This window comes from Corvus brachyrhynchos, unplaced genomic scaffold (assembly GCF_000691975.1).
Source record: "Corvus brachyrhynchos isolate BGI_N302 unplaced genomic scaffold, ASM69197v1 scaffold136, whole genome shotgun sequence".
NCBI classification, from domain to species: Eukaryota; Metazoa; Chordata; class Aves; order Passeriformes; family Corvidae; genus Corvus; species Corvus brachyrhynchos.
The window spans coordinates 10,514,214-10,537,552 of record NW_008239080.1 but is presented as its reverse complement, the minus strand read 5'-3'; the positions used below and the strand labels follow the sequence as shown (position 1 = coordinate 10,537,552).

General features: G+C 36.8%; 1 protein-coding gene across 5 annotated transcripts in view; it reads left to right on the top strand.

The window, feature by feature from the left end:
• The first annotated feature begins 818 nt into the window (after positions 1 to 818).
• DLGAP2 (DLG associated protein 2) overlaps positions 819 to 23,339 on the top strand; it is a 342,864-nt gene continuing 320,343 nt past the window's right edge. For 3 of the 5 annotated variants that reach the window (XM_017739299.1, XM_017739301.1, XM_017739298.1), the window contains exon 1: positions 18,863 to 19,283. The gene's annotated coding sequence lies outside the window, so the exon portion shown is untranslated. Of the gene's footprint in view, positions 1,102 to 18,862; positions 19,284 to 23,339 lie in introns of those variants that run through there. The other 2 variants (XM_017739302.1, XM_017739303.1) reach the window with 2 other exon arrangements.

Below are 23,339 nucleotides of genomic sequence, written 5' to 3'. Positions count from 1 at the left end.
GCTCTTCTTGATGAACAGTGCAGATATGGCACTACCTAGAAATGCAGTGCTGACTGCAAAATGGCTGGTAATCACACCAAGAGCAAGGAAGGACCACTGTCCTTGTACATCTCAGGTGTAAAGACAACTCTTTGGTAAACACACCTGCACTTCAACAAAGGAAAGATAGCGTTGCAGTCCCTGTGTGATAGACTCAAGTAGTCCTTGTTAATGCCAAACTCAGATTTTGGAGACAGCAGCCTTCAATGACAGAGGCAAATATACATTTCGATATGAAGAGCAGACAGTGAACTGTAACATTTGGTGAGAAAATACTGCCTGCCCTGGTTTTTTTACAACTTAAAGAGAATGAGAAAGAGAGTATTTCTTGATGCAATGCAGATGTATCTCTTTCAAACTGATAAACTTTTGAAAACTGGTAATGCTTGCCACATTGAGGCCACCACACTTGCAAAAGCCTCAAGTATTTTAGCCACAGCGATAGTTCCATAATGTCTGAGAATTATGACTAGGTGTAGGTGGGTAGTCACCTCTGAGCTTTAGACTTAGCTTATTCTTCTTTGGAAACACTGAAACTCATTTCTGCTTTTAAATTTTGTCCACTTTTTATTGGTCCACTTGCCCTCATCTTCAGCTGTTATCTTTCTTCCTGGTGGCTAACATGATGGAGCCTGATTTCAGATTGTGGCTTCTAGATGCTATGGAAACAGAAATATTTTTACCTTTTTTTTTTTTTTTTTGCATTTCCTATTATATAAGTGCATTAGTAACAATGCATGGCACAGGGAATGCTGTAATAGAATGTGCTGTGCAGAGCTTACCCTTTGTTGCTTAGCAATTAAATGTATGCATGTAGCAGCAGCACTGACAAAAATGCTAATAAAAAGTGACAAGTTATATCTCCAGAAAAAATTACACAATTAAGAAAAAAATATCTGTCAAGATACAGGAGCAACAGCAAATGGTACATACGGATAGATTGTGTCCCTCATGAAGGCAAGATCTTCAGGTACTGACCACTAGAGGGGCTGAGTTGATGGAAATAGAAGGTATCCACATTTATAGCATGGGCTACAGACACACAGTTGTGCAAACATCATGGTAAGGCTTTCTGTTGTTGTTGTTGTTGTACCTTTATTATTTGTACTTATTTTTACCCATAAAGTGTCTAGAAACATGTTCTGTTTCCTTTGTTTCATTTTTCTCCTCGGTGTTCAGGTTTGCAGATTTTTCACAGCCTTTCTGTCTATTGAATTTCTGACTTTCCTAGCAGATCCTTGTGTCACAGCATAAGGCTTTATTTATATAACGTGATGCAATCTATCATGTTAATGTAAATAGAATTCTCTATACAACTGGTTCATTAAGAATACTAAACTGCTTCTCTTTATTTATTTATTTATTTCTAATTCAGAGCAAACATGAAGCAGAGGAACTGCACTGTAGGCTGCAATTCTCATAAAAGCCCAGCATTTAAAGATTCCTTTCTTTGTGGGATTTGTATGTTTAACCTTTCACTCCTTCTCTCTCATCTTTAATCTTCTTCCAAAATCTGTGTCACTTCTGTTGTGCTCAGGACTGCTTAGTAACTATTATACACTTGCTCTGCTGTGGATGAACACAGTCATCAAGGTTTTTTTAGCGCTTTTTTCCAAACTGGCTTGACACATTGTTGCATGAAATTATTTTCACTACATTTAAAGACTCATTTACAGGTTCAAAGTAATTGATCTTAGCTCGTTTCTTAATATCTGTGGTATTTAGCAAGTGTTTCTAGTTATGTGGAGGATTTAAATAGTTCTTCTTGTAATAATTCTTTCCGGCATTTTAGAGCTTTTCCTCATTAGATTTCTGCTCACCAAAGTGCTGATTCTGCACTTGACAGTCTGCCTGCATAGTGAATTACAGGATCTGGGCCCAATTTTGATCTATTTATATTATAGTCCATTTCATTTTAACTGAATGCAAGTACTAATTTGGCTGTACTTGCTTTCAGCACTATCTCAAGTTGTGCCAAATCATCAGACAGTCCATTCGGAGTTTGGCGGGCTTTGCTGAAGCTCCTGCATTTTTGGTCAAGTGCTATTGAAAAAAATGCTATTTATCAAACAAAAGTAGCCTAACTCTTGGCTTGGTTCAACAATTCCGGGTCTCTATCCCCGGCTTCAGCAAATAAGATGGACCCTGAATCTGTGCAATTGGGTTATATTCTGTGTTAACAAAATCAATCAGGCGTCTTTTAATTCATGTACTATACTTCTTAAATAAAAATGAAAACCTACAGTAAAAATAATAGTTAAAAATTGGAACATTAGTTGACTTTTTTCCCCCGCCTTCTTTTTGACTGTATTCATAGAACAGTAATTGAGATAACTCTGCACACAGAGCAATCCTGTCATATGATGCAAACAGCAAAAGGCTATTCAGTGAGATTTTTTTAGCTAGTCCACCTTATGATCACTTTGCTTGTTCTGTATTTTTCCAAAAAGGAGTCTTTTAGCATTAGTTAAGCAGGCAGAAATTATCTCATACAGATGAAACTATATTGCAACCCCAACCAGTGAGGGTAAGGAAATGAGAGTGTAAGATAGAAAGGAAGGAGAAGAGCAGCTGATCATTCTGCTGAAATATCTTGTGTATATTGTACTTTTTAAGAAGATGTTTTACAACTAGTTCAGGACACTGAATCAAATATCCGGAAAAGGGAAGATTTGAATCCACTGGGATCATATAAAACAAAATTTTCCTCTTCCTCCTACTCCAGTAAATGCGATCATGGCAAAACAAGCTTTGAGAGAATCACTTTGATTTGTGAAATACTTTTCTCCAAAGGCTGCATTTTGAAAGCTATTTCCAAATAAGCCTGTGATATCCAGAAGTAGCAGAAGTATTTCATGCTTTAGAAAAAATTTTTAAAACAAATTTATGTATGCCTTCCTTCCCACATTACCTGCAATGACATGAAAACATGGTGTATGCATGTGTGTATGCATGTATATAGGTGTGCATATATAATGCAAAGGGAAAAAGCAAATGCTTTATAGAAATGTCTACTTAAATGCCTGCCTGAAAATCTATGCAGTATATTCTTTTTTAAGTAGCCTCCTCCTGGTAGTACCTTCACTCAGATTCTCACCATTCCCATGTAGTGTTCTGTAAATACCCTGTGAGAATGACTAGCAGGGAGGATGATCTTGCATAACAGGCAGCTGACTAATTTAGACCAGGAACATTGATCTACAATGACTGAAATAGTCTCAGTCTTGTTCCGATTTTGACATTTGAAGTTTTGGCATCACACTCATGGATACTTGTGTAGTTCAGTCTCCGGAAGTCACTGTTCATATATTTTTCCATTTTCAGGTGGAGCAAGAGAGGGTTAAGCCATTCCAAATATAAAAAATTGTTAGGATTTTGTGTGTCATATGTGTTCCTGACACACAGAGAGGGCTGTTCAATTTTTGTGAACGATCTCTGCCCTATCCACTTCTTTAACACAGGCCCTCTTCTCCATCTTTCTCAGTATGCTACTCCCTCCATATTTTATTCACCTTTCTGAGCACTGTATCTTGACCTAAGCTGTTGTTCTCTTTTATCCATTTAGATTAATTAATGTTTTCATAAAAAGACTGCCTCCAAAAGCTTATTGCAATAATGGAAGTCTGAGGTCTATCTCTCACCTGTATTTTCTTCAGTTTTGGACCACCCAGGTAAAGCCTGGGGCTGTGGCATATGTTTCAGAGGTACACTAATTGTGCAGTTTCTGTGACCACCTAGGACACTGTTTTTTGAGACATGGATTTAAATCAGTGCTGGACACTGCAATGCCAAACACTGCAAAGAGGCAGGACTCGCTTGAGGACTGGTCTGTTCTGGGTCTGAAGCCAAGGGATGAAGCTGACCTTGCAAGGTGGGAATGTCTTTGACCATAAGTGATTACTAATCACTAGAGCCTCTTGGAGGTTAGCTCTGATGTTTTTGTTTGATTGATACTCAGCTCTTCCCATAGGTGTTTGCACATATTCAGTGTCATTGTACATGTATGTATTTGCAAACACATGTGAGAGTCCACTGGGGCCCTCCTTTGACTCCAATGAGCTTTTTCTCCATCCATGCTCTTGCACTTCTCTTAGAAGAGACCTTAAAAAACTTTCAATGTGCTATTATGCATATGCTACATAAATAGACATACATCTTATATTCTTTGCTGCCACAAAAATATGAGTCATTACTGCAAGTAATTTTGTTTTGAGTAACAGCAAACTGGATCTGAATTCCTGAAGTAGGAAGAAGTCAAGGAAGAAATGACTGTGTAGTTTGCTAGTTTTGTTTTCAGCAATGAATCCTGTAAAATAAACAATGCTTCATGAAATATATACCCTTAAAAGAAACCCAAAACCTAACCTAGATCTGTAAAATATTGCCTCTGCATTTGTTCATTTAGATTTGTATTCTTATTGCAAAAATATGTCTAAAATGAGTAAAACACAGAAAAAGAATAGGTTAAGAAAGGAGCAGACTTTTTTGCAATTAATTTTTATAGGAAAAGGAGCATTATTTTTTTCTCACCCCTCACTCCCCCATGTCTTGCTTACAATAATCAGCTCACCAGTTTTAATCTTAACTACTTATACCTAACTTGCATCATTATGGAAAAGGTAAACTAGTTTGAATTCAAATTTTCTTCCTCCCTAACACCAGAATAAAGCGATGGGTAAAATTTAGGACACTATTGTATAATAAATGAGTAATCTGAGAAAGTGTAATGCATAGACAGCAGTCGCTCCTTGCTGTGCTGTTGCTCAGATACACAGCTTGTCTGAATCTAAACATAATGATTTATAAAAAGTGCATATTTGGTGATACATACCCCACAAGCCTGAAAACAGTGAACAGGAAAAATTATATTCATGTAACTGGTTGCTGCCTATTTGAAAAAGCCCTTTCAGGAGTACACTAAGCTACAGTGACATTAAGCTTTCAAAGCTACATTGCAATACATGTTTTGGCTTGTGACTGGGAGAAAAGGGCTTTCAGAGACATCTACTCAAGGGCTTTTTTTTCTTTTTCTTGATTAGTGAAGAAGAGGAACTCTTCAGTGAGAATAGCCTGGCACTATACCATACCCCAGCAATGGAGAGGATGAAGTTAGACTTGCTTATATTTTTAAAGTGTGTGATTTGGTGCTCCTGTGATCCTCATCAGTATGTGGTTGGAGATATTTGTTAATTGATGGACAGAAAAGAATAGCTTGATCTTTATTCAATAGAGAAGGCTTTTGCAACATAAAGGATTATAAACATTCTCTTTGATAATCTCATTATTTTTTGAGACATTTCTTTAACTTCATATTAACTGCTGGTGCTCTGTTTTATACTGAATATAGATGTGCTTATCAAGATATTAGTGGGAAACACTCTGTATTTCTTATGAGACACACGTAGCAAAGGAGTGCAGGAACCCTTTGCCTCTGGGACCCATTCTTGCCCTCAGAATGAGAGTAAGCCTTCAATCTGTGTCATTTGATGGATGCCACAGAATCGATCTGGCAGGCTTGCTGTGGGAGACCATTCAAACTGAGAGGTGGATTTCAGGGAAAGCTTGGCTTTATTTTCAACTGCTCAGCCTTTGCGGAAGGTGAGGTGGATGGAGCTTGCTCCCTCTTGGTGGACATCCCTGCCAAGAGGACCGCAGCTCGGAGCGCTATTTTGAGTAGGTTCTGACTTGTGGAGAAAGAGATACTTCAGTCGCAATGATGCCATTTCAGCAGCTCAGGGGATATTTGCCTCTAGATGGAGCTGTCCACTTGCGTTTCAGTGGCGCTGGCTAAAGCAGATTCTCAAAGCTGCAGTGCTGCTCCTGGAAGGCTGCTCGGCAGAGCCCTACAGCCAAGCAGGTGCCCGGGTCAAGCTTGGCTGTGGGTGACAATGACAAACTCTCCTCTGCCTGTCTTGCAGACATGGGGATGGCAGAATAGGCTGCAGGGCAGACCTCCCTATTTACAGCAAAGACTTTTATCCCTGCTCCCATCCCTGGCTATTTTCTTGCAGGCTTTCTCTGGTCCCTCTTCTTGTTCACCCCTTGCAGCTCACTTTATGTCTTGGCATCTTCCAGGCCTACAGAAGTCACTTGTTCCTCAGCATCTTCATTTACTCCTTAAATCTATCTACCAGCTGCGTTCTGTAAAACAGTGACTTTTTTATAGCTGTGTTTTCTTTATACTGTGTACTCAATCACTGTGATTGTGAATCTGCACTGTATTTGTTTGTGCTTTAGGTAAAGTCAGGGCATGTCTTCAATGTGTTTGCGGCTTGGAATGATTTCTAAAGAATAATTTGTAGCTTTACAGGTCATTTAATCCCCAACTTGGATTAATTTAATCTGAGCAAGATCTGTGCTTGTTTTAAATACTGTCCCATTATCGATTATCTTGTTTGTGGGTTAAGATGCTAGCCTTCCCATAGCTTGTAATGCTGCAGCTGAACCCCTGTCTAAAGCCATATTTAGAACTGACTTCTTTATTCCCAAGAAGCTGGGGCTGTGAATTTTCATTGTACTGGGTATATGTGTTCTCAAAGAGAACAAAATGTATTTCTGTGCCAACCAAGTTGTAACATATTTTAAGTAGCATGATGTGACATACTTAATAGTTAGTATACAGAGGTCACTTTATTTTTTTGGCATTTCTCCCAGGAAATAAGACAGGAGCACAAGTAAGTAGGCAAGCGTAACAAAAAACAGCTTAAAATTCAGAGTAGCACTCTACCAATAAATATCAGCCTTTTGGTGTACTCTCCTTCCACAGTTGCACAAGTTTTATAATCTCCAACTAAACTGCTTCTATTTTGGTCAAAACTTGGATGCATGTGCATTTACTAAGACATCATCAGAAGGAAAACCTTCATAACATTATCATTTACACTGAAAAATTTTGAGCAGAGAATTGTTCAATATTTTCTATGACATATAGAAATTGCTGACTATTTTAAGTCAACAGCTGAATCCTTTGAACTTCTGGGAAGCACTTTTCTCCTCCTTTAATGTATCTAGGTGCCATGCATGGGAATGATACATGAAAAAGTGATCACTGCTGATTTGTTGTTTTGTGTGACATTTAATACATTAGCAAGAGTTTGTTATTATGAAAGTGAAGGAAAAGCTTTTACAGGGAAAAGCTTTATTTTTCAGTCTGGTTTAAGAAACTAATGTTGTGATAGGCAGTATTCTGAGTTCTTACAGGTTGGACATCTGGTCTGAAGTGCCAAGGGCAATTTGCATATCTATCTTTCAAGAAAGTGTTTATGGTTTTGGGAAAGCTGCATCTGTGAGTATTGGGGGTGTTGTTTGAGTCCTTGGGGCTGGCAATGCTAGAAGAGATTATGTAGATTTGAGTGTCGAGGGGACACCCTCAGCAGCACGAATGAGCCTCTGACAGTGGTGCTTCTCTACAAACCACAGCTCAGTTTGGTGTTAATTCCTGCTAAAGGTGTCAAGTATTTTACCTGCATGTCCTGTATGCAGGGAGTGCTCTGCTCTTCCTGGAAAAGGGAAAAAAGGTTCTCAGTGAAAGGACCTCACTGATTGTATTGGAGAGTAATATTAAGAACTTTCACCTAAAGGGAACATCAGCAAAATCACATATGGGAAAAATGATGGGAAGTAACAGAACTGTTTAAGAATATATTGATCTGTCAAGTATGTCACACTAAAAGCAACTGGCTATAAGGAGGCATAGAGGTGAAAAGGCAAAAAAAGGGCTACTTGTATGTAGGAGAACTGACAGTGGTGGTTCAGGCAAGTTTTCAAAATAACAGGCAATACCAGGGAGCAAAATCGTCCAGTGTGCTGGAAGGAATTTAAGTAAAAAGCTACCTGAACTAAAAGGATAAAACTAAGAAATGTTTTAAATGACTGTTGAGGACGTAGCCAATGGATACAATTTTAAAGAACTTGGTATATTGAGTGACAGTGAGATCAGGAAATATTACAGGCTCTAGCCAGATTGACATTTATATAAGAAATCTGAAAGAAAGAATCATGCTGATTGCTGTAAGATAAACAAAAAATAGTTTTACATAGAGCTATTTCTTATTACAATAGATAGGGAATCTAACCACAGAAGATGAACTTTTAATTTTCTTAGTATTGGAAAGATTTACAATAATACTAAGCATAATCATCTGAATTTGGCTTGCTAAATCTCCAGCTAGTGCCTTTTGTCTGGCATCCTGTACAGAGTTTTCTGGGTTTTGGCTTTGCACTGGCCAACAGCAGACAGCTGTTCCACATACACTGCTGAAGCTGGGGGTCTGCAAAGCACTTCCACCACAAGGTTTCTCCTGCAATACTTTTTCTTATATTCAGATGTGGAATAATATGCCTCAGCTCAGAGTCTATACCAAGAAAGATAAAAGCAACAGAGCTAAAAGGCTTATAAACCAAAGAGATTACTTTTTTTTGTCTGAATAATTTTGGTGCATTTGGTGAATTTTAATGCTTATGGAAATGAAAGATCTTATTGGAGGCAAAGAAAGTGTAGGCAGTAACCATAGTGACTTCTACACATATCAGCTTTTCCAGTGTGCTTCAGTTCTAGACTGCAAAATCCCGGATATCAAATATTTGTGGGTGCATACTGGGCAATCACGATGAAGGGTTGATGCAGGGGTGTTATTGTCCTTTCATAAAAGACTAGAAATATGGGAACAAAAGTCATTTACCAAGTTTCTCACTGAGGTCAAATCTAAATTATGAAAGCATCAAAGGGTGCCACTGTGAATATTCGTGTTATTGGTGATGTTTTTCCTTTGCACACTGCCAGGGTTAAGTAATCTATCAGGGATATGTGCATCTTTGTAATGTCATTTTCTGGCCTCAGTCCCCCAGAGAAAACCAGGTTTACAGATGTACTGTAATATGCTTTCTCGAACTATTGCTAGAGGATTTTACTTCTTCCTGCATGCCACTGTTAATGAGTAGTTTTGCTCACATTTTCTTTCTGCAAGAAACATAAAACTTAATAGACATAATCTGATGAAAGAATATTTCTACCGTGTTGTTTGCTATGGCTGAAATAACTATTTTTAGTAGTCAGGCTAACCAGTAGTTTCACTGCACATTTTCACTGCCATAGCTTATGCTAGAATCCTCTGGATCTATTCAAGCTAAAAAAACCTTAGAATTTGTAGTACATGTCAGCTTGGGAACTTTCCTTTGGGATGTGAGCAAGGTTCTCTGAAATGAAAATGTACGTTGATAGAGGAGGGAGAAGATCTAACTCCTATTATATGAAATTATTATATATTTGAGTATTGCATATTGCAATATTGAGTATTGTATATAATATCATTAAAGTATTAAGTGTTTTGGTTTTTTTTATTACAAAGATGCAGTTTCCCTATCCCATGTTGTGAATATTTCTTCTTCAAAAAAGAAGCATTAAATAAAATTTATTTAGTTTCTAAAATAAAGGACAGATTCAATTAGTTTCTAAAATAGGTCTCATAAAGATTGTGGTAAGACAATATACATTATTGTTTATTCAGATGTGTGTAAATACATGCATCTATTTACCGTTATTACTTTAAGTTAGCATGTAAGATTGAAGAGAATGTGTGTCAAAATGTGTTTTTAATGCATATTGTGGCATTCAGTGTATGCCATTTCCTCCCATTGTCTCTATATTATATTTTTCTATCTAGCTCAGATTTGTCACTGGGGAAGTGTCATTTAAGTGCTATAGGTTTTTCTGCCTTTGAAAAACTTGCCAGTCCTACACTGATACTTTGGAGTTTGACTTTTCAAATTTGTAAGGGACAAATGCAGGTTCTTGTCAAGCAGTTACACATACTCAGTATGAAGTAGGGTCTCAAAAGAAAGCCCTTCAAGAAGCTGTTGTAAAACAGAAAGAAGCAATCCTTGCTTTGAAGTCCTCTCAATTTAAACAAAACAAAAAGCCTTTCTTTTCCTGATTGTATTTCAAGTGAATGTGCCAAGACAGGTGTCTGTCTGAATGATTTTTTTGGATTCATTATTCCAGGATGCTCAAAACCAGCACTGAATAACACTGAGCCTTATATTTTTTTCCCTAAGAGCTAAATCATTCCATCTCACTTAACTAATGTATTGATTGACTTTATTGAGTCCATAATAGTTCTGACTTTATGAGCTGTGATGCCTGGAAATGGATTAGTGCCAGTGCCTCTGATGAGATATGGCCAGAAGACGACTGTTCCGTCTCTTGGCAACATGTGAGGTTACAGAAGCTGACTTTGTTTCACCTTCAGAACAAAGCTTGTCCTCTCAGATCACTGTGTATCAGCCACAGTAAGAACCTGAACATGATGTCAAACCCATGTTTCAACTTGAAAATGTCCAAACTCTGGTACTTTAGTTGTTGCAGCACAAGACACAGTTAATACTGGGGTTACATAGTACGATATTTGCATATGGGAGGAACAAAGCACAGAATACGTGAAGCAGAATTTTATTTACGCACCAGAGGATCTAGACTTTGTTGCTATATTTAGCAAATAATCAAGAGATATTACTGAGACCTTGTAGGCTCTTTCTCGTGGCTGCGACTTGGAAACAGTGCTTTGACTTGGAGCCTCACTGTGTGAGGTGCCTCCTTTGGGCTCACCAAACCCTTTGAAAGCCTTTGAATTATCTGCAACTGCTGTCACATGTCTCTCTCCCCCTTTCCCAAAAGTTTGTCAAGGGAGAACAGATGATTTGATATGAGATTTAACCTGGTTATCTTCAATAACTCTGGTCATCTTCAAGTCCTTCCTCTTTGCTTTATTTTTTCCATAATTTCTAGAATGACTTTTTAGAACAACATTTTCAGTTTTGTCATAAAGTCTACTTGTCATCTTTCAAAGACATCAGATATGTGTAAAATAAAAAATCAGATAGGAAAAGATCACTTTTTTGTCTATTTTCACATCACTTTTTTGTCTATTTGAACTTACAAAATTGGGAAGGAGAAAGAGGGGAAGTGAAGGCAAGGAACACAGGACTGCAAGTGAACGAATTGTGTTTGACACAGGACATAGATCAGAAAACAAAAAGATAGAAAAATTAAAGCCTGTCATTTATCACAGATCACTGGTAACTATTTTTGCTTAAAAAACAAGGTCAGAAAGCCTACACTAACATTCTCAGATCAGTGATTTCTGAAGCAGTATTACTTGAGAAAAATTGGTAAAAATAATGGCCCTTTTTTAAAGTTTGTTAAAATGAAACAGTGCAAAGTTGAGAAACTTCTTAACTGCTCTAAGCTTACACACATCGGCAGGGAGACCAGGTGTTTACTGTTTCTTTTTCATTTCCAGTTATAGTTTTGAAATACCAAGTTCTTGAGTACATTCTGAAAATGCAAAGAAATGGGTGGAAGCTCTGAAAACAAAGAAAGAAAGAAAGAAAGGGGAGGATATTAAAAGCCTTTAACTTAAGCTCTCTGGATATGTTTTTAAGAAGAAAAAAGTGCAATTTTTGAAGCAAACTCATTGTCTTTAAAAGAAGGCATTAGTGCTATATTTTTTTGGTGTTACTATTTGTATATGGTCTTTCAGGATTGTCTTCCTCTTTGTTGTTATTGTAGCTGTTCTTCAACACTTGTGTTACAAGGCAGCCAGATGTTTTTGCTGTCTTGCCTCCAAATGAGTGAGGGATCATTGTTCACAAAGCTGTCCTGCTCACAGATGCATCTTACACTTTGATATTATCAAAATATGAAGAATTTCTGACACCCTAACCTGCAAGAACCCTCTTCTTTTCATGTCAAAGTTTTATGACCATACCACAGCTTTGCTGGTCAATGTTAGTACTATTTTATAGCTTTGATCTTCAATGAAGAAAACTCTCTCTATAGATCTCCTGTCTGCCTGATCTGAAATGCTCTAAGAATTAGATTTTTAGACTACGAGGATGAACCCCACCAATCATCTGACCTCTGGAAGATCTACCAGGCATCCTACAGTATCAAGGTCTATGGTAGAAGAGAGTATTTAGTTCCTGCTTATATTAAACAATATTTTGTACAGACTTTAGGGCCATAAATGTTTCAATGCAGCTGCCTTTCAAGGAAGTGGGGAGTTCCATTGAAAAGGAAATGACTTAGTAAAATGCAGTTTCACAGACAGAAAGAAATCAAGCAGAACTTTTTATCCTTTTCTTCAAATTTCCCAAACAATTCTGTTTTATTTAGAATAAAACTAGATGCAAACCACGGTTGACCCTTATCAATCAACAATTGTGCTAACCAGGTTTTGAAAAGCAAAGCAAAGCCCTCCTTAATTTTTTTTTTTAAATTTCTGCTCTCAATTATTTTTATGTTCATATGGAAATGAAAATTACGTGGTTTTCTATCAGAACATGTAATTTTTTATTTGGTAGATTTTTTTTACTCCTGTATTGCTAATGAAGTGTGAAATTCAAATGAACAATTTAAACAAAACAAAAAGCCTTTCTTTTCCTGATTGTATTTCAAGTGAATGTGCCAAGACAGGTGTCTGTCTGAATGATTTTTTTGGATTCATTATTCCAGGATGCTCAAAACCAGCACTGAATAACACTGAGCCTTATATTTTTTTCCCTAAGAGCTAAATCATTCCATCTCACTTAACTAATGTATTGATTGACTTTATTGAGTCCATAATAGTTCTGACTTTATGAGCTGTGATGCCTGGAAATGGATTAGTGCCAGTGCCTCTGATGAGATATGGCCAGAAGACGACTGTTCCGTCTCTTGGCAACATGTGAGGTTACAGAAGCTGACTTTGTTTCACCTTCAGAACAAAGCTTGTCCTCTCAGATCACTGTGTATCAGCCACAGTAAGAACCTGAACATGATGTCAAACCCATGTTTCAACTTGAAAATGTCCAAACTCTGGTACTTTAGTTGTTGCAGCACAAGACACAGTTAATACTGGGGTTACATAGTACGATATTTGCATATGGGAGGAACAAAGCACAGAATACGTGAAGCAGAATTTTATTTACGCACCAGAGGATCTAGACTTTGTTGCTATATTTAGCAAATAATCAAGAGATATTACTGAGACCTTGTAGGCTCTTTCTCGTGGCTGCGACTTGGAAACAGTGCTTTGACTTGGAGCCTCACTGTGTGAGGTGCCTCCTTTGGGCTCACCAAACCCTTTGAAAGCCTTTGAATTATCTGCAACTGCTGTCACATGTCTCTCTCCCCCTTTCCCAAAAGTTTGTCAAGGGAGAACAGATGATTTGATATGAGATTTAACCTGGTTATCTTCAATAACTCTGGTCATCTTCAAGTCCTTCCTCTTTGCTTTATTTTTTCCATAGTTTCTAGAATGACTTTTTAGAACAACATTTTCAGTTTTGTCATAAAGTCTACTTGTCATCTTTCAAAGACATCAGATATGTGTAAAATAAAAAAACAGATAGGAAAAGATCACTTTTTTGTCTATTTTCACATCACTTTTTTGTCTATTTGAACTTACAAAATTGGGAAGGAGAAAGAGGGGAAGTGAAGGCAAGGAACACAGGACTGCAAGTGAACGAATTGTGTTTGACACAGGACATAGATCAGAAAACAAAAAGATAGAAAAATTAAAGCCTGTCATTTATCACAGATCACTGGTAACTATTTTTGCTTAAAAAACAAGGTCAGAAAGCCTACACTAACATTCTCAGATCAGTGATTTCTGAAGCAGTATTACTTGAGAAAAATTGGTAAAAATAATGGCCCTTTTTTAAAGTTTGTTAAAATGAAACAGTGCAAAGTTGAGAAACTTCTTAACTGCTCTAAGCTTACACACATCGGCAGGGAGACCAGGTGTTTACTGTTTCTTTTTCATTTCCAGTTATAGTTTTGAAATACCAAGTTCTTGAGTACATTCTGAAAATGCAAAGAAATGGGTGGAAGCTCTGAAAACAAAGAAAGAAAGAAAGAAAGGGGAGGATATTAAAAGCCTTTAACTTAAGCTCTCTGGATATGTTTTTAAGAAGAAAAAAGTGCAATTTTTGAAGCAAACTCATTGTCTTTAAAAGAAGGCATTAGTGCTATATTTTTTTGGTGTTACTATTTGTATATGGTCTTTCAGGATTGTCTTCCTCTTTGTTGTTATTGTAGCTGTTCTTCAACACTTGTGTTACAAGGCAGCCAGATGTTTTTGCTGTCTTGCCTCCAAATGAGTGAGGGATCATTGTTCACAAAGCTGTCCTGCTCACAGATGCATCTTACACTTTGATATTATCAAAATATGAAGAATTTCTGACACCCTAACCTGCAAGAACCCTCTTCTTTTCATGTCAAAGTTTTATGACCATACCACAGCTTTGCTGGTCAATGTTAGTACTATTTTATAGCTTTGATCTTCAATGAAGAAAACTCTCTCTATAGATCTCCTGTCTGCCTGATCTGAAATGCTCTAAGAATTAGATTTTTAGACTACGAGGATGAACCCCACCAATCATCTGACCTCTGGAAGATCTACCAGGCATCCTACAGTATCAAGGTCTATGGTAGAAGAGAGTATTTAGTTCCTGCTTATATTAAACAATATTTTGTACAGACTTTAGGGCCATAAATGTTTCAATGCAGCTGCCTTTCAAGGAAGTGGGGAGTTCCATTGAAAAGGAAATGACTTAGTAAAATGCAGTTTCACAGACAGAAAGAAATCAAGCAGAACTTTTTATCCTTTTCTTCAAATTTCCCAAACAATTCTGTTTTATTTAGAAGAGTCACTAGATGCAAACCACGGTTGACCCTTATCAATCAACAATTGTGCTAACCAGGTTTTGAAAAGCAAAGCAAAGCCCTCCTTAATTTTTTTTTTTAAATTTCTGCTCTCAATTATTTTTATGTTCATATGGAAATGAAAATTACGTGGTTTTCTATCAGAACATGTAATTTTTTATTTGGTAGATTTTTTTTACTCCTGTATTGCTAATGAAGTGTGAAATTCAAATGAACACTCGTATTTTCTTTGGGACACCAGCATAGCAGCCAGTGGTATAAAATTGATCCTGTGAACAGGACTTTTTTCTGACGGTTTTAGGGATTAAGTAATAATTTATCGTTATTATTACTCTTAAGAATTTATTTAGGTGTGATACCTGCAATTGATATTTCTAGCTTTTTGTTGGGAAATAGGATTTTGACAAGTAATTAAAAACTGCACGTTATTCTTCATCAACATTGCTCTATTATGACAAAATACATTTGGCCTTATGAGGCTGAACCCCCCTTTGAGTTTTCCATAGTGCTGTTGAAAAGCAACAGTGGTGAATCTCAGAGGGATTTAAGGAAGAATCTTTTCTTAGGTACAGAAATGTGATGCCTATTGTAGTCATGTCTGTCCAATGGATCCCATCAGTTCAGTTGAGCTCCTCAAGAGATTTACACACAAGTAGATCTGGCTAAAAGAATGAGGATACACCTTTTAGCCCTAAGCATTTTTGATCTTGGCTGCAAACATTACAAAGTATGGCAGACTAAAATTTCCTTGTCCAAGACTCTTGCTTAATCTTCCTGTTTGTTTTCTGTAGAAACAAGTGGAAGTGCAAGTTCTTAGAAGGCTTTTCCTTGTCTTAGTGAGTGTGATCTTGTTAATCGATATGCACATGGGGTGGCCTAAGTAATACAATTAACGGAAGCATCAGACAATATGCAGTAGCTGTTTTCCTACTCTACTTCTAGGAAAAGATGGCATGTAAGAATTCACTTCTTATTTGTACTGATGGTTAGCTGTTTGCAATTTAAAAGGACAGCATTGTACAATTTTTTTAGCATAATTTTTTGTTGGTTTGGTATTTCCCCACTAATTAATATGTTACAATGATACTTAATGGAGATGGCAGGGTTTCTTGCTACTCAAACCAGCAGACAAACTCATTTAACTGAAGCAATTTGTTTTGTCTCTACTTTAGAGACTATCTATTAAAATATCAGTATGCATTTTAGAAGGTAACTTCCTTCTGTTTCCTATTTTTCAGAATGGACTTTCAATAATCCACTGGTATTCTATAACTTAGGTTTTAACTCTAATTAGTGGAAAGCCCAGGCATTTTAAAGAAGATCCAGTCTGCTTATTCTCTGCCCAGAAATGTGCAGATTTATCAGCTGTCTGTAATGTCTGGAGAGATTTAATTTCCAGTTATGCTAGAAAGAACAAGCCAAACAAAAGGAAGACCACTAAGAATTTCAAGGGTGGTTTAAGGACATTTAGACTTATTTGTTAGGATATCAGGGTATTTCAAAGACCCCAAATGTAAAGAAAATGCCTTAAGAGGGGTAGAATATTCTGTTGTGTGGTCTGCAGTTTTATCAGATGTCCACTGTACTTGCTTAGTATTCGATGTTGTGGCTTATGACAATCTCCCCATGACCAAGTACAATGGCTTTGCTTTCACTGGAGTGACTCATCCTTTCAGTATAATCCTTCAGGCCCTTCCTCAGACAGCAATATGCTTGGAGTATTTTCTTACAGTATCTCCCTAAACAATTAGGAAGTGTTGGAAATGATAGTCCATTCTCTATAGCACTATGTTTTATAAAGCTTAGAAGCATTTAAGCACAGATCAGAACCATTGAGGCATCTTCCATGGACTATGTTTAACATTCTCCTCTTCATGGGAATGAGCTCTAAGCTCATCACTGTGCATGGTAAGCTCAAAACTAGGTTAAGGAAGAGTGGCGATACCCTCTGGCTCCGATGCTGGAAAAGATACTGTTTTAAGAAAGCACACGCTTTCCTACTACATCCTGGAACAGCCTTGAAAGTCTTTGTACCTTTACAAGGAAATCTGACATTTGGTGTTTCCCAAGGCAGGACTGAATTTGATGAGGCAGTGATTAATTTTCTTTTTAACTATTTTCTGTCTTTTTTTCTTTGCTTCATTTCCATTTCATCAGCTTTTATCTAGCCAAGAGAGAAACTTCTAGACCGTCAATCTCAGTTACACTCACACACACTTCTACCTTCTAACTGTTGTGTTATCTTTATCTTTTGTCATGGAAACACATGGAAAATATTTATGCCATCTGGACACACAGAGTATATGCTTTTCTATTTCCACCCAGTACTGAAATGGAGGGGTTATGATATCCAGAGTTAAAGCTGTGCTTTTGTCTTTTCCTAAACAGCATATTTAGGGAGATCAGCTAGTGTTATCTTGAAGGCAAGCACAGGAGGGAAAAGGAAAGAACCTCCTTGTATCTAAATGGCTGTTCAGTGCTCTGAAGTTGTTTTCTCCAATGTTTTCAAACTCTGAGGAAGGGGTTCTCTTTAAGGTGCCTGTAAAAACCCCATTGACTCCTCTGCTTTGACAGCATAATGTGTCTCGTAGCTATGGATGCTGTGTTCAGATTTTGCTTTCAACCTATCTAGACCTGAAGTGAGACATTTTGGTAGCAATCAATTCTGAAAGAGTTGCTATTATTATTAAAATTTGCACTGCCTTGCCTTTGAGACCCTATCTATGTGTAATACAGAAATTTAGTAGAGGGTGGTCCCTGGTCCAAAGAAATGATAAAATAAAGACAAAGTATTAAAAGGGAATGTACAGTAGAGGAGCAGGATTTTGAGAAGTAGACTCTATTTTTCTGGAACTACATCAGTAGAAATGTATATAAAGTCCTCTCGGGATTTTTGCTTTTAGCTTTAAAGTTTTCCACCCTGAAACCCCAGCTTGACTGGTGTTCTGGTGAGCGTTCTCCAAACATTAATGCAGATGGATCCTAATGTTATGCATTTCTTCCAGTGTATTAAGACATTGTTTAGATGCAGCTCAGTCTGTTCAAAGCAGGAGTAAGTAAACCAAGATTTGTGGAGATCCTATTGAAAAATGCCCTCAGGTAATTTTTTTTAATCAGGGGACCTTCGTCTGAAGTTTTTATCAACTTCTGCCAGGAAAAATATTAAATACAAGTTCTTAAGCAATTTGCTTTGGCCTCTAGGCACAACTGAGTCCCTTGGGGAAAGGGTGGGTAGGCAAGTGAACAGTGTATCACCTTTAACTCTCCTCACATCTCTGTGTGTTAAAGCAGGCAGATGGAAACTAATTTCAGCTATCTGTGAGTATCGTAACATTTCCCAAATATGTATATTTAATGGAATTATTTTTCTTAAGAAAACACTGATGTAAGAAATTAAATCCATGTAGCTAGTGCATGAAGCAAGCCTGTCTAGCAGCCTGGATTTCAGTCTAAGGGTAATTTGATACAGTGTTCATATTCCAAGCTCCTGTGACAAGCAGCTGCTAATTCTAAAACATATTCACTAAGAGTGGGCTAATTTGTGTATCACTGAAGCACTGGTCCTTTTTGCTGTCAATGCATATTTTACATTTGCAAGGAAAGAGGATATTCAGTCTTTTATTGTTTGTTAAAAATAAACTGACAGCTACACTTCTTAACAGAGAGTGATTTTGTTCATATCTACCAGTATCCTTGAGATTGCCGAAGGCATTTGAAAAGGTGCCACTGCTCTGTCATTATGTTTTATCTGCCTTTACTACCTCTCTAGGGTTTTTTTTCCCCCCAGTTTTAGGTGTAGGGTTTTTGTTTGGTTTTTTTTTAATGAGCTCCACTAGACAGGTTTAATGCTTCTCTTCATTTACAGTCTTTTAGGTGATTATGCAGGATTCATGGTATCACATCAGAAGAAGCTACTGTAGATTGATGGGACCCCATCAACCACCCTGCCCACTCAATATTATAAAAATTTGTGTCGTCAGTAGTCATGACGTTTTGTAGGAAGTTGCCCATTTATGGATACTAGAGCAAATGATATCATCACAATAGGTGGCTCCTGTCTAAATAGGATCATTTGTGAAATGAGATTACAGGCATTTATCTGGGAAACAGGAGACAGAGGCACCTCCTTTATGTAATTGATATCCTGGGGAATTATTGTGTACAATAATCAAGAAAAATCTTCATTTCTAATTCTATTATGTGGGAAAAGAACCTTTCTTTTTTCTGCCTGCATAAAACAAACCCCACTTCCACATGGAATAAGCTCCAGACCATGTTTTCTATTATGCTTGAATATATGGGACATGCATTGCAATCCTATGCTTGCCACACTGCTGCAGTATACTTGTTTTGCAGAGCTCTGTAGCAGGCTAGTCAAAGCTGTGACTAACCAGAACCTTGGATACATACTCTAATCTCTGGCCTTTATTTTTATAATGAATTTGATTTGTTCATTGATTGTATATTTTTTCTGATTTGTGAGAAGCTTCATGCTCTGTGTTTGGATGCTGACTGCAATACAGCAATAGTCTTTGATACGGTAAGTCAAAGATGACTCATTTCTTACTCTTGTGCCTTCAATTTATACTTTCTACAACACCATCTCATCAGGTAGAAAATTATGTGTTAATTAATGTTGTAGTAGTTAATTTTCAACAGATGCTAGTCCCTTCCCTCTCCCGAGCACTTTGCACCATGTTTTTTTTCCTACTCATGAAAGCAGTAGGTTTAAACTGTCTTTAAGTAAAATGCTTTTGCTGTGATATTTTTCATAATATTGCCATCATTTTATCTATTCTCTAATTTCAATAATAAAAAAGAAAATAGATCACATGCAGGGATTTGGAACTTAACATGTGATGCTAGAATACGATAAGTTCAGTTCAATATTAACCTTTATTTCAGTGAACACAATTGGAAAGGCAAGAATCTTTTCAGGGATTTATACTTCAGATAAAGTAGAAGGGTTTCAGTTTTTATTTGAGTATTAATACAGTCAGATACGTTCAGCTACAAGAGCCCTTATTTCATGTGAAAGCAGTGGACAGAAAATGCCTTACAGAAAGACAGTTTTCTTTGTAATGCAGCGTGCAGAAGATTCAGTAGTACTCCTTATCAAGTGCACTACATGAGATAAGAGCAAAAACCCCCACAAATTTGCTGCACGGTGATGGGAGCCTTTACCTTATAAAAATGTTGCTAGCAAAAAATGCTATTCAACAGAAATATTCTTTAATGAGCTTTAAAAAAAGTGCCATGATCACACACACGGAATGCACCCTTTTGGATACCTAACATTAATTGTACAGTAAGGGTTAAGATTTGCTATAAGAATTTATTTTGAGAAACCTACCTTTAAGCAGAGGTCTGGAGGATCACTGGGTTACTGGGTCTTCTTCAGTAAAATTCATTCAGTCCTGGTTTTAGAATTGGCAACTTTGCAGCAAGTGAATAGTGTTCAAATGCTTTGAAATGTTTCGATATGGGAAGTATTCTCTGTATGTATTTTTCTCCCTCTCATGTTCTAAACTTTTCAACAGTAGGGATTTGCGGTGTTCTTTTTTCCACGAGTATTAGCCCTTCTAGTTTTGGATATGCCTATCCAAAAAACCAATAAATTTCTATTTGCCAGTATAAATTTCTGATGTGCAGGTAAAACAGCTTGCTCTTTAAAAGTTTATGCAGGAACAAAGCCACAAAGGAAAAAAAAAAAAGTAAGATCTGTATAAAATAAGAACAAAGGTTCAGGCTGGCTATCATCAATTCACAAGTTGTAATTTCTGTTGCTTTTTCACTGCTGTGGAGAAGTTTGAAGGTTTTAATCATCATGATTATTTTACAGGCATGCATTAATATCAGTTCTTGCATTTGATCATATTAGTTCATGGATCCATATCTGTCATGTTTCCCTGTCATTTGAGACAGATTACATCCTTTCTATTTAGCAACAAGTGACCAACATGATTGTGTAGTGCCCAGTACAGTACACTTTAAAAGGTATCTTCTGAAATATGAAAACAGTCAAACAATATTTTTGCTACGTATACAACATCTGTGTGTTTAGCAAAGTTGGTGACTATTGGCATCATTTTTGAACAAAATATGTTATTTTAAAATACTAGCAGGCAGTTGAAGGTACTTCAACACATGAGGAGATTAAACAGCAGTACTGTGCCTGGTATTATTGTTTGCTTTTCCAAGAAAAAACACAGAATAAAGGCTATTTTGCTCAAATAGTTACATAATGAGATTTACTTAATATGTTTCATGGAAGCTTTTTTACTGTAGAGGCTTTTAAAGTGATCTAGGAAAATGAAAACATTTTCATAGATTTCTTTTATGCATATTAAGCAAAAGCTAAAGAAAAGTGGCAGATACTGAGTAGAGGCCAAATTGAATGCTCTATATTTCAGACATACAACTGTTACGTAGCTTAGCTGATCAAATCTCAAAAATCAAGTGGTTTGTAGGGTGCATGTTTTGGGGAACAAAAAAAAAAAATAATTGTGTAGTCACTGCTTTTACTAGCCCACCTGCTATTTTGAACTTTTATTTTCAAAAAAAAAAAATTGCATTAATAATTTTCTACCAGTTTTGTATCTATTATAATTTCCCACTAAAGGAAAGCAGATTTGGCAGCTGATTGTCATAAATAATAAAATAATTTAAAAATAATAGAAAAGATAATCAACATAGTTGGAACAATAAGCACACTGAAGGGCACATAAATAAAAGCAAACCATCCATTATGTTTAACACAATATATACAGTTCTTAAAATAAAAAAAAATATACTGAAGGAGAAATGACTGTAGCACAGAGCATACAATGTTTCACTTGTGCTTTATCTAATAAGTTTTTAAATTATATATGGAGGAGTCATAGAACTCTGTAGCATAGATTACGTCATGTTAGTTATGCTCCATAAATTTTGCTTATTATTTCTGGTATTCTATTATTGCCAACATGTTAGAAATCTCAGCCGTATTTTTCTGACAACTTTTTGATCTATATACGTGTGATTTTTCATCTTAGATATTTAATTTTTTGCTTTTGTCATTGCAATAAATTTATGTAGTTAGTAATTTGGTTCTGGTTTCAAGGAGAAAAGCTTGAACTTGTGCTGGAGTTCATCAAGGAAAATCACAAATAACTGGACTTCTGTACATTCAAGTTTCATGAGTGTAGTACAAATGAGGCCAGGTAGATGTCTCTGATGTGAACATAAACGGAGCTAAGTCTGAACACAAAGGAAAAACTATGGGATCCACATTGCTATCAAAAATAAAATCTTAATAAATTATTCTACAGTAGTAAGGGAAATTAGCTGGATTTTGCAGTCATTTAAATGAAAAAGTTCTGTTCACTGATAAGTGTTTACTACAGCACAGAGGTCCATAAGTGCCAGCTTCATTTTCTTTGAATACAACAGGCATTACATTTTTTCTTTTTATATATACTTTAAGAATTCTGCTCAAGAACAGTGAAAAGGGCTAAAGTACATACAAAACCACACATCCTTGACTGGAGACCCCATGGCTAAATTAAATTGAATTCCTTTTAGTTTCTCATTGCTTAATATAAAATATTCATACCTGCAACAATGAAAGGTTTGCATAGATTGGTGCAATACAAATTATATCTGTTGTAGAATTTAATTGTTTTTGACAGATACACTTGCAAAATTGATATTAAAGCCTGAAAATTGTACAGGACAATATGAATGCCAGCAAAGCATACAGAAGGCAGCAAAGTAGTTCTGTTCAGCAAGCTATTAATTCCTCTTAGCAGTACATTACCAAGGTACAGATAGGGTAACAAGTCTGTTACTGTCAGACAACCTGCACAGTAGAGCATTCAGTGATATACAGAGAAAACCACATAGTAATTCATAGATTTCTTTTGCTGAAGGAAAGTGAAACCGCATCTTAGTTGCCATTAACATCTTCACAGAAATGGCAGGCAAATAATAAATGCTACTGCAGCATTTGTGGTAGCAATAATTACTTGCAGTGTAAGAGTCAAAGATTTAAAGGTGACCATTGCCCATCAAATGCAAGAGAGAAAGAGATCCAAAGCAGAAAAATCAGTTAGGGATGATATGTTTCCATGATCTCTGAGAAAATGCATTCTTTGTCACTAGGTTCAAGTTTTAGCTGATCTGTACCGTAATCTGTTGTCTGTCCTCTCAGTTCTAAGCGCTCTATCTGACATTTGATACAAGAGCAACAACATCCTTTAAAATTTTCAGTTCATTTTCTAGGTGACCTGCCATCATCAAATCCTTGGTTTCTAGGGCTTGAACATGCTTCTGCTGAAGCTGATGGCAAAACACTTACTGGCTTAACTAGGATCATGATGAGGGCAACGCACCATTTAGTAATAGAGGCCAGAAAATATCAGGCTGCTTTTTGCTTGTCATATCCAGGTGCTATTCCTGCGGGCAGAAATCTCACAGCAGTTCATGAAGAGGAAGAGGACTTCCTGTACTTTACCCACACAGAGAGGAGGGGCAGGGGCAGGCCAGGCATGTCAAGATAAAATATTCCAGCAGCACGGCACAGATGATAGCAGCATGGCTGGTGAGCGTGTGGCTT